The sequence below is a fragment of the Centruroides vittatus genome, unplaced genomic scaffold, assembly GCF_030686945.1.
Source record: "Centruroides vittatus isolate TY-2023 unplaced genomic scaffold, ASM3068694v2 contig_975, whole genome shotgun sequence".
NCBI classification, from domain to species: domain Eukaryota; kingdom Metazoa; phylum Arthropoda; class Arachnida; order Scorpiones; family Buthidae; genus Centruroides; species Centruroides vittatus.
In genome coordinates, this window is record NW_027122648.1 from 1,398,435 (window position 1) to 1,411,262 (window position 12,828).

A 12,828-nucleotide genomic window follows, 5' to 3' on the forward strand; every position below is an offset into this window, starting at 1 on the left:
GTATTTTCTTAAAATTTCTGAGGCTCCAGTTTTAAAGTACCAGTACCTTAAAATTATATTGATATAAAACTTATAATGAAGGTATTTATATAAGATTAAATACCTTTTTTTTATAAAATATATTTAATAAATGTGTAATTTATTTAATTAAAGCTACAAGATTTTAAATTGTAAGGGGGTATTACTGGCTTAAAAAATCAAAATTCTCAAAAATTACATTTGTGGTTTAAAATTGAAAAAAAAATTCGAAATATAAGTTGAATAATCTCAAAAAATGAAGAAAATTCAAAAAAAAATTTTTTAAATAAAAAAATAATAATTAATAGAATCAGCAATAAAGTGATAAATAAAAGATATAATTATAGAAAAATCATTATAATAAACGTTAACTTTTACAATAATTATAATTTTTAAATAATTACTTTAAATCAATATGAGATTTTAATGGTTTAAGTGTCGATTTTTAACATTTTAACGACAATAAATAATATATATATATATATATATATATATATATATATATATTTTTAATGTGGAAGTCGTTATGGTTTAGTTTTCATTATTTTCTAATGAAACTCACCACAGAATGGTCTTTTGAAATCATGTAAATCCAAGGGAGAAATTCTGGGAAATTTTGATATTTTGGGGAAAATTTTATTATGAATTTCATGAAATTTTAAATTGAATTTTTATTAGCAGTAAAGATTTTTTTAAACTTTTTTTCTCATTTACAACTTTCCAGATATAATTTTAATAACATTTTACTAAAATATAAATGTAAGTTTTAATTAATTTTCAAAGTGGTTTCTATAATAATCTTATTTAGATATTTTGAAGTAAAGATCACATTTATTTTTTTATATTTTTAAAATGTAAAACCCGTTAATTTCTATCAATATGTTTGTTTTCTTAAATTTGTTTCAATAATGAACTTGAGAAGGATAATGGAGGTGTTAGGTAAAATATATATTGCAGACCAGTATATGTACACTATTTTGTATCATTATACAGCAATTATTATAATAAATTAAAGAAAGTAAATGAAACATAAAAAAATTATAGAAGCCCCTAATTTTTTGGGACAGCGCAATTTGCTCATTTTGCCCTCTTCTGGGTATTTCTATCTTTAAAATTAATTAATTAACATTCTTTTTTTACATTTTAAACTATATAATTATATATTAACAACATCAAATGACTAATTTGATACTTTATTAAAGCATATTTAAACATTAATATTTAATCTTCATTAATACACGTTTAATTTTTTTAAAAATTAAGAAGTATTCAACCTTTATATGCATAAAGGTTACATTCTTCTTAAGGCCACTGTTAAAACTTTATGTTATGTATATAAGGTTAAATTCTTCTTAAGGCTATTGTTAAAACGTTTATTAGATGTGTAATGATCGAATGCCTGTAAATTTATTTATATTCCGAGCAAATATTTAAACAAATAACATTCAAAAACCGGATATTTCATAATGGACAATGTATTTACACCCATAACATTATAATGCCAGTAGCTTAATGCTTAGTTTTTGTTACGTAAGTCTATGAACTATAAAAGTTACACATTTTTACCAGGAAGTGTTTTATTAGTCAAACTGTCAGAAAAAAGATTAACGAGATTTTTGTGCTCCAAAATTTTATTGACATTTGTTAAAGTTAAAATAAGTTTAGTTTTTTCTAAGAACCGTTTCAAAATTGCTGTGTCACGTTAAATTACCTTCATTCAAATTTGTGTTCTTTGTATAATCATTATAATACTTTAAAAAATTGTTTTTTAATGAAATAATGAGTTGGCATATTTTATTTTATTATACAATTAATTCATTTTTAATCAGATATTCAATGAATAATGTGCATTTAAATACCATTTAATTAAGATTTTTTTCAGATATAAACATTTAAAAAATTATATGTAAATTAATTATATAAAAATATGCATTTTTATATAATTAATTTATATTTATCAGATAATTAATTTTATTTATGATAATTTATTAAATATTTATTTAATATTTTATACATGTTTATATATTTTACATAAAAGTTGAATGTGTTGTCACCAATACCATAGGATAAAATTATTAAATAAATATTAAAATATTTGGTTAATTACCATAAATACTTAATAAAATTAAAGATTTATATTTATTCAATAATTATCTGATATACATAAATCATTGGATAAAATATAAATTCTCTCCTCCTTATCTTCCTTCCTCCTCTTTTCCTTTATTATATGATTATAATACTGATTGTAATGCTGTAATTTTTTCAACATAATCATATTTCATGTTTAATTTTATACAAAATAAAATTTTAAAAAGACTTAATATAATTTTAAATACATATTAACAGAATATTTTAGATAATTTCTATACACTTATATACATTCCAAATATTTAAATAGTAGTTTATGTTATTTATTAATAGGATAATTGTATCGATAGTATAAAAATTTTCACATTAAAAATATAAAATAAGCATTTTGTTATTAATTAAAATGTTATTTTTATATTATAAATATATTTTATAATTTTACATAACTGATGAGATGGTTACTTTGTATTTTTGATGTCAATACTTTCATATTACATGGAGCCTTAATAATCTTAAAGACCCTATTAATAAATAATGTATATTGTGAAAATGAATATATATTTTTGTAAATGGATGTTAAAAGATAAAAGTTTATAAAAATTATTGTATTTATAAACTTTTTAACAAATACAATTAATTATTAATGTTGATAATATTCCTATTTAGTATGTTCTAAGGGCGGTCTGTATTTATTAATTATGATAATTTCCTGTTTAATTAGTACTAGTGCTGTCATTATTCTCTAATAATAATGATGATATTCGTTTTCAATTCGTATGAAATGTGGCCATTATTATTTAATGATATTCCTGTTTAGTCAGTACGAAAGAAAGGCAGTACTTCTTAATGATATTCATTTTTAGTTGGTACAAAGAATAAATCTACATAAAGGAATAATGATCACCAATAAAATTTACGTGATAATTTTATATTAAAACAAATGTTATATCAGATATTTTATTTTTAACAAATTTCTACGAAAGTAATCTAGTTTAGTTTATTAAATATTCTTAAGATAACCTGATTAGATACAATGAATACTTCGCGAATTGGAAATAATCCCTATAAAATTAATGATAATTTTAAATCTATTATATAGACTACATATAAATTTTATAAATTTCTTGCATTTTAAAGTTTAAATGTTTCATATGAACGTATTATTATTATTATTATTATAGATTATATAATTACGTACTGTACAAGTTTATCATCCATATAAATTTGGTTGAATAACAAGGTTTTAAGTTATGTGAAGTTGAAAGACTGTCAAAAAATTCGTGGAAAATCATTATTATGGATGTATAATGTATAATGTATAATTCGGAGCAAAGAAAAAAGTCTCTAGTTTTTCTTCAGAAAGGAAATTCCAAGAATATCAAAAACTTGATGATATAGTTGCAGAATATTTATATTAATAATGCAAAATATGTCTTAAAACATGAAGAGGCTTTAATGATTTAAATTAAATTGTTTATTATTGTATTCTAAGAAAAATTGAAGTTACTTTTAAGAATGGTTTAAGAATAAGTGGTTACGGCCATTTTGGCCATCGAGTCAGTTTACACATATCAGATGTATGAAATTTTTTCTTTTTTTTCATTTGTTTTAATGAGATGTGCATGTTTTGATCCATTGTCTTCTCAATAACAGCATCTACTCCTGATTGGAAAATTCAAAATTCTGATTAAGAATAACATCTAAATATTATTCGGATAGCATGGTAGAATGTGTTGTTTCAGTCAGGAAAGTTTCATTCAAACAAAACAGCAGGTTCCCGGAATCAAATGATTATAAAACCAAACTTTGGGCATTAGAACTAGTGACGAGTTTGTTAAATTGGTCTTTGTACCCATTACTAGATTCAAATAATTAGCAATGATTCCTCCATACACCCAAAATGTTGAAACTTCCAAATTTACCTTATTCTAAATACTTAAATCTAATTTTATCTACAATTTATTCCAATCATGTAGTTTGCAGTAAGTTAACATCCTGCAGTTAAGGGATTCAGTCGTGACTTTTTATGAATAGTTCGGATCAGATTTCCGCATCCCTCATCTGTACTGATCAATACTTTTCTGTCAGGTCCCATCTTTAATGGGAAAGCTAGACAAAATAATAATAACTTATAGACATTAAAGCAGACCGTACAGATTGTTCTATATTGATTATACACATCAACAAATTAACTTAATCATTTAGTAGCATGGGGTATCTTCATAGAGTCATAAAGGGGTCATCAAGGATAGATAAATAAATTAAATCATTCAAGCATGTTTATTACTAAGTATAACTAAAAATATCGTTTCAGACAATGTGTAATGTAAAATTTACATTGGGACTATACAATGATATTTTAAATGAAATTGTGGGAATAAAATAGCTTATTTACGACTTCTGTATGAAAAGTATTAAAAGCTGTCTAAATGAGTTAAAACAATCTATAAATATATTTAATAGTACATTATATTGAAACTTAATAAAGCTTTTATTTTGTGTAAAGTACGCAAAAGATCACCAATGCTCACCAAATTGGATTGAAATTATCTTTGGAGTAAAAATAGTTTTATCATTAGAGTGTTATCTTCATCAGTAAATGATGTCTATAGATCTGATAAACTTGACAAGCAACAACATGGTACAATTAAGATAACATTATTTATTTGCTACAAATAAAAAAAGATTATCTTTAATGCAATTCGATTACTGAAGCAATGAACTTTTCTAAAGATATTAAGCTACATGATTAAGTTTTATAATTAAAAATTTTGTATTTAATATGGAAAATCCCGTCCTTGCCTTATTATCAATATAATAGTAAATTAATAATTGACTACGTTTTTCTTAAATATACAGATATGCGGTTGTCTGCGGCTGTTCTTAAGAAAATAAACGGTAACTATGTGTTTTTCTATGACAATAAATATGAGTTCAAGGAGGTTTCTGTTCCTTTCTGGACGTTCTTACTTATACAAGTATAATAATGTTTAGAATGCATTTCAAGGGATCCTTACATGTCAAACATCACATATCCATTGTAAACGCCCGAACTGATGATGAACAAAATAAAAAAAAAACTCTCTTCGTGCTCACATGGAGGAAAGAGTTAACAAAAAACACGGAATTCAAAGACTTTTCCAGTTAACTTCTAAACGGAAAATTTAATGATATTTAATTTAAGTTATGTATAAATTAAAACTTATAAATAACTTGAGCATACATTAAATTTTATTTATTACAATATATAATAAAATGTGATGCACGTGTACTGTATTTTTTTTTAGAAATAACATTTGTTTTTTAGTCATTTTTGATTGTAAATTTAAACGAAAAAATTCAGATTTTCTATAATTTTTTTTTAAAATAAAAGAAAAATTAATATATATAAACAGATATCTGTTCTAGTTATTTTTATCAGAATATTTATAAAAAAATAATTACAAATTTTGTACAAAAGTATAAATCACAATTACGAAAACTGGAGAAGACCTTCGTCCAGAAACGAGTCTCTCTTCGTCATGGAGAAAGGAAGCAGCACGAAAATCGTGAGGTAAATACGAAAGTTCTCTCTATATCTTGGGTTATTTTGGTAATCATTAAGTTCTGCCAGGGTTCCAGAAAGCATACGACTAAAGGAAATTTAGTAAACGTTAATTAGTCTGGCCAACATAATATTTCAGAGTCCAATTCTCCTTCCCAATCGAAGAAATTCAAGAAAATAAAGCATTAACTTGGTGTATATATACATAATAAAAATATGTATTTTTTAAATGTATAAATAAGCCAGCAAAATAAATCAAATTTGATATACCAGTATACCAAATAATAATAACCAGTATACCAGTAATAATAAAAGTATACCAAATTTGGTATACTTTTATTATTAATTATTGTAAAAATTCATAAAATTTTTAATGATTTAATGATGACAAAATTTATAAAATAGTATTACTTTTCTTCTTATTGTTTGTTTCGCGCTGGTTTATTTATAGTTCCATTAGAAAATTCTAAGAAAATAATTGTTTATTATGCACAAGGATAAGCATACTTAATGTTGAACAGAATGACAAAGCAATTAATCGTCGTGAAGTTTTATTTGTTCTTAATTTGTAGCCTATGAGATCATTTTATATGATAATAAAAAAGAAAGATAATTAAGTATACTTTCGAATACGTGATTTTTCATTTTTATATTTTACGAATAAAAGTCACACCCAATTTTAATTTTTCTCTTTTGTTCTACTTGGAAAAATGATTATTTAATAATTTATTATTGAAATAAGAAAAAAGAACCGGGAAGACTTGTTAAATGATTCTAAGAAAATCAATGATTTTAACCGTGTCATCTAATTTATATATAGGCTTAGGCCTACAACGATTGAGAAAAGTTTAATCGTTAATCTGAAAAAATTGACATGTTGAATGAAGCTTTTATTTAAAAAAGAAAAATTGCGACGATGTTTTTGGCTTGAGCTTTAATTACATTTTAATTGTAATTTTTAGTTATTATTTTAAATTCTTGGATTTTAAAGTAGACTTAAAGTAAGAAGTTGGCTACATCCGGTATAAGGAATAGGTTTATGCGTAAAGTTGTTTTTGTACATAGATGTAAAAACTAAGGTTAAGAGAAGACATACTGTAAGCCAATGGCGCGTTTTAGCTTTACCACGCAAATTTTAATTGGGGTCCCACAGTGTTGACTTCGGACATTTTTCTTCGGAAAAAATTTTTTGGAGGAGGAACCCTCCAAAAAATTGTCTTTGTTCGTTTTTAACGCGATCTCTGGAGGGTTTTAATTAATTAAGTTCTGCGCTTTGCCTATGACATACCTACAATCTAGGGTCTGGAATGGCGCCAAATTTAAATTCTTACTACAGTAATGAGTTTATAAGAGATTGGTTTGGGGCCCACTGTTAATGGAGGCCCTAGGCAATTTTCCTTTTGCCCATAGGCAAAACCTCCACTCCTGTAGGCCCTCTCTCTGAATACTTCTCTGCTTAGAATTACAGACTTTGAATTAGACCAGACTTAGGCCTAAGCTCTAGGCACATATGCCTATTACAATTGCCTAGAATCCGATTCTGACAGGAGTCCGTAAATCTAATTGTAAATCCACATAGATGTAAATATAATTGTAAATGTATAGTGTGAACAATGCAAACAATAACATTCGTTGTTTTTCCAAGAGGGTCCAGTGATAAATATATCATATAAAATTGACTCTCTTTTCAAGGATCGCGTGCAAGAAATATTTATATTTTGTCTATGTCCCGAAATTTTTTAAATCTCGCACAGATTAAAAGTAATGAAACTTAGTTCCGTACAGGAACAGATTTATACTATAGAGTATAGACAACCTAGGATTTTCTTCTAGATTCTCACGATTTTAAGGGCCTCGTAACGTACAGTACATACACAAATTTTCATTTATCCATACAAGGACTTTAAGGATCTCTTTAAGTTGCGCTCTTGACTAGGACTTCAGAAAAAATATCGATTATTTAGGCCTATATATCGTACCATCTTTACCATATTTACATACAGTAAACTCATAATATGACTTTTAAGCTAAGAACTATCGCGTAAAATTGATGACGAATCCATGTAACATATATGAATTACTAAGAACTATTCTAATGGCAGCATCTATAAATAACTTCCATTATGTTCGATTAGCGCTTAGTTTATAGAAATTATACAGCTGTAATTGTGATACAATGAAGAATTTAGAAAATAATATACTGTAGGCTATATATTAGCTTACATTAAACTAAACGTTTTTTTATAATTTTATATACAGTATTCAAAAAAATATATAAAATATTTACTTTAACTTATATAATTTTAAAAAATTATATTTATGTTTCTATGATAGATCTCTTTACATTTAAGTATTTAAAAACATAAATGATTATTTAATTATTATATATTCAAGTATAACTTAATATACATTGTCAAGGTCATATTGCCGACGGACTTTTTCTCTCACTTGTTAGAATTCTATTGAATGAATATTTAAAAGAAAAATAATAATTTTAAATAAACTTATACATAAATAATTTCTTGGTTATTTAAACTACTCACTTTAAAACAGTTAGTAGTGTAAGCCCGGATAGCTCAGTCGGTAGAGCGTTAGGCTTTTAACCTAACGGTCCAGGGTTCGAGTCCCTGTTCGGGCGTTATTTTTTTATTTTACTTTTTTACCTGTCCTTATCTTATAATTTAATTTTAAAAATATAAATTAATAATGTTTAGTAATTAGCAAAAATAATTGCTAGAGGATGTATTCAAAGATCAGAGTAAATTAATTTCGCAAAATTCAAGCAGCAGTAAAAAATGTGTTACCTCGAATTAACAATTATATAATAGCAACTTGAACACAAACTATATGGTGTATTTTCTCGGACACATGGCAAATTTCATCACTAATAGAAAAGGGCAATCAACTGAGGAAAACTTAGTGATGAAATTTGCCATATGTCCGAGAAAATAACACCATATAGTTTGTGTTCAAGTTGCAGAATAAGCACCGGCACGGTTTCATAAATACTACAATTATATAATAGCTTGTAATTCGCGAAATATTTTAATACATGAGTTGATTAAATTATTTTAATGCTATTTAAATATGATTTCTTGGCAACAGGAGCGTCACGTGGCAACGTATACGCAAATACGTATTTGCATTGCTTTAAATAGATTACGTAGTTACTATAGGCACGTTCGATTTGTCATCATAATGTACACTATTGCGTAGAAATGATGTCACTATTACACTTTTAAATAACAAAAGTATAAAAATGACATCAAATTGACGTAAATTTGACGCAAACGTACTATGCTAACAAAACAATATCTCTTATCTTGTATGTCCTTCGCACAACATCTTGTGTGTGTATTTTCATATTCCGTTTATCTTTATCAAATTATCTGTAGCAAATAGAAATAATAATTATCTACGAAACACGTGTTTCCGGTATTTATTCCCATTGAATTAATTAATAAATGTATGTAAAAAATGCATTTTGTCTCATACCTTCTTAAATGAAAAAGTATGCAAATAAATCATTCTTTATGTAACATAGGTTGCGTTCATATATGAAACGACATTAATTATTACTGTAAACCTCCTTTTCACGGCTGGAAAAAACAGCGTCACATTCAGAAACGTTGTGACTGTATGCTCTAACTCCCTCTCCACCAAACTATAGGTTTGAAAGCTTAACTAAGACCTTAACTAGGAATTACAAGGATTAATGGGGTGGGGCAACACAACATATGGGCGATCTGCCAAAGGAGAGACTCATTGGAGGAATTTTTAACGAATATATGCGCAATTAACCCCTAGTTAGATGTTAGACAGGTGAAGAAAATCCGGAAAATCCCATTAGTGAGGAGTGAGGTGCGAACCGACGACAAACTACCAGTGTTTAGTAGTTTTATCTACTCGGCCCTGGAGGACCCTGAACTGGAGTCGGCAACTTTTTGTAAATGCTATGCCGAAATAAAACTATGAAATAGCTCACTGTGCCATCTTTATTTTTAAAAAAAGGACCATGCCTAAATTTTTTAAGATTCAAATAGTAAATATTAAGAATTAAAAAAAAAATACTTTTATAAAATACAAAAAGGTATTTATTGGATGGTATGACCTCATATAAAATAAATTAAAAAATAAGTTATAAAATACTTCTTGCAGAACTAAGATAATCTGGTGATCTTCACTCTGCAGAAAAGCAGAGTGAAGATTTAAGTTCTTTAAGTTAATTATATCAGATATATATGTTTTACGTTAAGTGTTACACAAGCTTTTGAGTGCATATTTATTAGACGACTTCAATAAGATTTCGAAACTGTTTTTATATACGAAAATATTTGCTCCCGCTTTTGAGCGGGAAAGGGCCTAAAACCAATATATATATATAAAAAAAATTTAATCTGAAAATAATCTTTATTTTTAGAGATTACAAAAGATTTTTTAAACGAGCGATTATCTATTGTGACATCGTCACAATGCCAAACAGCGATTTTTTCTCACAATGTTCTCATTTCCTTTAGTGGTGTCTTGTCCCTGTACATCATACTTTCTCTGTTACTAATACAGTCGAACCGGTTATCTATTCGCCTGTGCCAACGATAGATCTGACACCTAGTGGTATTAGCGCGAACTACATAATGGCGGCTGCTATGGGTATAAAGTAGTTTGTTAGAATAGAGTGTTTACCCTATCTAATATAGGCCATCGTCAGGTTTAATATTATAAATGTTCCAAAATGGAATGTACCATTTTCTAATATTTTACATATTTAAAATTCAAAAAAAAAATAATTTAACTTTAAAATAAATTGAAAGAAGTGTGTGTATTAAATAAATAAATAAACAAATAAAACATAGAAAACAAAGCTAAGTAGAAAGAAATGATATAAGGGTTTTTTTAAGTGTCATTATTTTTTCTATTATATATTTCCACGCTGTTGGAAGCGCATTAGCATCCATAGCATTTAGGCAACGGTTTTTCATTTTACTTTTATAAATTTCCACCTTTTCTATCTCCAACGCAATGGATGGAGAGTGCACCGTTTAAATGACTTTAGCCTCTTCCCATTTTACAATCGTTCAGTCTGTGCTATAATTGATAAAATTGTTGTTGTGTCGTTTGTCAACGTTGTATCAAATACTCTTTTTCTTATAAAAATCGAGAATAATCTATAAAAAAAAGCACCTAATATCTGTAGCTTGCTACGGAAAGATAAAGACAGCGTAAAAAAGGAAGGTAAAGCTGTGGTATATAAAATTCCATTTGAAAATCAACACTTAGGAATCGAAAAAGATTATATAGGTGTGACTAGAAGAAACCTGGCGGTACGTCTGCGAGAACATACATACAATTTTGACAAAGGACACAACACTATTAGCAATTATGGCACAGACTGAAGGAGCGATTGTAAAATGGGAAGAGGCTAAAGTCATTTAAACGGTGCACTCTCCATCCATTGCGTTGGAGATAGAAAAGGTGGAAATTTATAAAAGTAAAATGAAAAACCGTTGCCTAAACGCTATGGATGCTAATGCGCTTCCAACAGCGTGGAAATATATAATAGAAAAAATAATGGCACTTAAAAACCCTTAAATCATTTCTTTCTACTTAGCTTTGTTCTCTATGTTTTATTTGTTTATTTATTTATTTAATATACACACTTCTTTCAATTTATTTTAAAGTTAAATTATTTTTTTTTGAATTTTAAATATGTAAAATATTAGAAAATGGTACGTTACATTTTGGAACATTTATAACATTAAACCTGACGATGGCCTATATTAGATAGAGTGAAAACATTTGTATAAAAAAATTTTAAGCTCAGCAAAATTAGCTGTGGTGAAACTGAAGTAAATTGTTTGCTGAGAAAGAGCTGGATAGATGTGAAGTTATCAGTTTTGGTATTTCCTCTCCTTCTGTAAGACATCTTTTTCGATCCGCCACATATTCTAAAATGTCACAGAGTGCAATCATCGTGACTTAAACAACTACGAAATCAACTAGGATTAATGTCGGATACAAATGCGGATAAAACGTTTTGACTACAGAGTTAAAAAGTTATTAAAAAGACAACACACAAGTAACTCTCGTACGTTGTCAAGCACGCTGTACCCTTTGTGGCAGCCATTTTGGTCCACTCATACGCCACCTATATTTACTGGCACAAGCGAATCTAACTCCGTTGTAGGGAAAATTTTTGAATTGAAATAATGCTACTTTTGGCTCAAAGCACAAGTTCGTATATAGTTAATCTGAATCTCCTACGCCTAAGTTCTTTACATCTGGTCTCGACTTTTATCTATATAACTTCGTTCTCAAGATTAATAAGGGACAGACAGCAGTGGACGGACGACAGCAGAAATTTATACAATTGAGGGTCTACAATCTTTTTAAATTGTAGCCCAATGAATTTTTCAAGTAGTATCATCTAACAATGTAGATAGGGGCTTATCTATTTGGGCGATATTCCCCAAGTGTTTACCTCATTTCTCTGAATTTAGTTGTTCATAACTCGAAAGCCTTAAATACTATATGAAGAATTTAAAATTCATCGATACTCATCCTTTCAAAAAGAGTTAGGCCGCGAGTCCACTAGCCGTAAAAGGGCGGTAAAACCCTTCGCCGTAAAAGCTTTTAATCACGTGACCATGATATTTAACGCCTGAGCAGGTCGTAAAACCAACGTAAAAGCGAGTTGAGCAGTGTTCAACTTTCGAAGTGAATACGACCATAAACCGGTACCATACACCAATCAGAAGTCAGTGAAATCTAGGTCATCGTGACACGGTGCGAAAATGGCGGAAAACGAGCTTTTGTGTATGTTCTCTCGTGGCTACTCTAGAAGATCTGGAAAGATTTATCGAAAACATCCGAAAGTATTCATGTATCTACGACAAGAGGTATCCCGATTATAATAGTGGATGCCTAAAACGTGATATGAACGGCCAAAGGAAAATCGTTCAATTTAGAGAAGTATATAATAAAAAAGCTAAGCTTATAAGTGCTGTATATTATCTTAATAATATAATAATAAAAGTCAATATATGAAAGTAAAGATATTACTTTTACTATATTTGTAATTATAGTATAGAGAAAACTCGTAGAATATAATTATTGTCTTTATATTGATATATCACGTATACACCGTAATAGTACTGTCGCCGTAAAAAGCTTCGCTA

General features: G+C 27.6%; 1 non-coding gene across 1 annotated transcript; it reads left to right on the forward strand.

The window, feature by feature from the left end:
• The first annotated feature begins 8,218 nt into the window (after nt 1–8,218).
• Nucleotides 8,219–8,291, forward strand: TRNAK-UUU (transfer RNA lysine (anticodon UUU)). The gene has a single exon. It is a non-coding gene; the product is annotated as a tRNA-Lys (tRNA).
• The last annotated feature ends 4,537 nt before the right edge of the window (nt 8,292–12,828 follow it).